Raw genomic sequence first — 2968 nt, 5'->3', positions numbered from 1 at the left:
GCCCAGTGGTAAGAGGTCTGCCCAACTGATGGGGAGAGTTACAGGCTTAGGAATAGCTTAGGCCGGTCAGAGGGGAGGCTCTGAATGTAGAAATAGAAAGAAAAAGGTTTTCGGGATTGCACTGACATTTGTGTTTCATTTCCCTCTTGTTCCAAATGCTATTCAACTTAAGGGAAGAAGAAAGCAGGGAGAGATACCCTATACGAAAACTGTTCCATTCCGAAAATTAAAAACAGCCAGCTGCCATCAAATACCATGGGCCCTTATATTCAAATTTCAGCTGTAATTTAGTTGGGAGGTTGCAATGGCACCCTAAACTGTCAAATGATGAGTTGACCCCAGAATCCTGCTTACATAAAGCAGGACAATTCCATGCAAGGCGGGTATCTGGTTACAACTGAAGTTATTGGTTGTTTATGTCCGACTTGTCCAGGAATGGAGCAGAGAAAGAGGAACCAGAAGAAAGAGAAACTCGCGACAACAGAGTTGCCGAAAGAGAAGTGTTGGCGCCTCAAACTTGAGGATCAGCTTCTTGGGCCCCACTCCAAGGTGTCGCGGCGGTCGGGTTCTTTCCGCCGCCCCCGGGAAGACTCTCAGCTAACCCTTTCTCCGCCGAGACCCAGAGGGCCTCGCTCTGACACCACTCCGGGAGCCAAGCTACTGTAAGGAGCTGATACCACCCCTCGCCGGCGCGAACCGCCCATCTCCCCAGACCCGCCCACCCCCTGCTGCGCATCCCTGACGTTCTAGCCCGGCGAAGATCCTCTTAAATTAGGAAACAATAGCTAGTTAGGAAGAAGGGCAAATAACCCGCACTCTGCGCGCCCAATCGTGGCATTCTTGGGAGTTCCCCGCCGGCAAGGAACTCTGCTGCTCCCGGCAGCTGCGGAAGAGAAAAGGGAGCCTGCGTGCTGGGGCAGGGGCGTCGCGAACTTGGGGCAACCCACCTCCAGGGCCCCGCCCCCGCTTTCCCGCCTGCCGGGGACCCGCCGAATGGGGAACCACCCTCCTCCCTGAGGCAAATTTGGAAGGGGAGGGGTCCAGAAGCTGTAGAGCCAGGGCGCCAAGCGCCAGATTCTGCCGCTCAGAAGTCGGGGGCAGTCCCCAGTCCCGCCTGAGGCCCCCGCGCTCACAGTGCGCTCCGCCGAGGGCGCGGGCCAGGCGCGCGGTGTCACCGCCACGAAGTCTTTTACTTGCCCTTAAGGAGCCGGCCCTCGACCCCTTGGAGGGTGGACATTCCTCCCATTCCCTCCTCCCCCTCCCCCGGGTCAGCGAAGAGACGAGAAATTGAGCTGGAGCGATGATTCCGCGAGCTCTGTAATTACGCACACACTGAAATCTTCACCGTTGACTTAAGTTACTTGGCGCTGCGAGGACTGGGGCCCTGCATATTGATTAAATGCAGCCTCTATTTACCTAAACAATAAATGTAGAGATTAGCAACGTTCACTTGATCACAATAATGGGATTGACAATTAAGGGTCAATGCATCCCAGATGTAGCGGAGCCTATGGGCTGCGTGCAGCGGGCAGAGGGCTTCTCGGAGAGGGACGCTCGGGCAGTTGCGGCGGCGGAGGTGGTGCAGAACAGGAAGCGGCGCGGAAGCACAGCGGGAGGCGGAGGGGGACGCCCATCCTCGTCAAGGTCTTCAGCCACCCCGCCCGGGAGGCTCGAAACTGGCTTTGGGGTACCTGAATGCCCCAACTCCCAGGGAGACATCTGGAGCTCGGAGCCACCCTCCCTGCGGCGATGGCACCTGCCTCAAGGCGGTCTCGATGCTGATGCCTGGCTGGGAAGGAGGATGGACGCCGCTGGCATGTGCCCTGGTAAGTGTGTCTGCTTGTCATCAGTGTACATTCTGCATGTCGCAACGGAGCGAGGGAGAGGAGCACGTGTCTAAAGTGCACGGAGCCTTCCTCTACCCCTATGTATATACCCTTCAATCAATGTTCCAAGAAGCGGGTCAGGACGGAGGGTATCCTTCTGGATTTGGAAGGGCGTGGGTTTGACATCGGTGGGTGTGACGGGAAAGTCCAGCCTGTCAGGGTTGGGCTCTACAGTGGCCGAAATCAAGAAAGCATGGACGTGTCGGCCCAGGGCTGGCCTGTTTCCGGACATGTCACGGGGGTGCTTCGGTCCTCGAGGGGAGTATTACGATCTATCTTTTTTTCTCACCCTCTCACTGAACTGTAGGGTTCTGAGAAGAGGTTCTAGGAAGGAGAGGGCTGAAAGGAACTAACTTAGAAAAGAACCCAGGAGAGTGGAACATGGGGTAATAAAAGACAGATGAGCACAGTTGGGTGTGTGTGCGAAATCATGATCCACCTGGAAGGGGTTCCAAACCCTGGACTGCCATCGCATACTGCCTGCAAAAGACACACGCATGTTGCTTCTCTGATATTTCCCTCTTCTCTCTGAGCCCCATTATCAACCTGGAAGGCTTCTCATTCCACATTTAGACACAAACAAAAGGATTTGTCCCAGACACTCAAGAACAAGCCAGGACGAAGCCCTTTCCCGCCAAACCACGAAGGCCTGGAAATAAACAGCGCCTGCCCAGGCTCTGGGCGCGCGAGCCCGAGAGAGGACTTGGGTGGGAAGAGGCTCTAGAAGATCGGAAGGGGTGGGGGGAGAAGCTTGGAAAGAGAAGAGGGAGGAGGAAGAGGAGGGACCAGCAGGGCAGAGTGGGACCTGGGGTTCTGTTATAACCGCCCTTCCCCGCCCACGGTCTTTCCATCCCCTGTTCCCCTCCCCCATTTCAGAGCTGAAGGCCGACTGTGGGAGGAGGAGGTTAAACAAAGGGAATCCTCCTCCTCTGGGACGGGTGAAGTGCGTTTGTCCTCTCCTTGCAGGCTCTGGAAAAACTGGCAGGAATTTCCTTGTCGTGAGAAGATGGACGAGTGTGTCTGCAGTCGAGGAGACAACTACAAACAGACTTTGGGCAGGGAAGGCGGGCGGGCGGGGGTGG

Source organism: Rhinopithecus bieti, unplaced genomic scaffold (assembly GCF_001698545.2).
Source record: "Rhinopithecus bieti isolate Rb0 unplaced genomic scaffold, ASM169854v2 scaffold_43749, whole genome shotgun sequence".
NCBI lineage: Eukaryota > Metazoa > Chordata > Mammalia > Primates > Cercopithecidae > Rhinopithecus > Rhinopithecus bieti.
Note: the sequence above shows the minus strand (reverse complement) of the source record.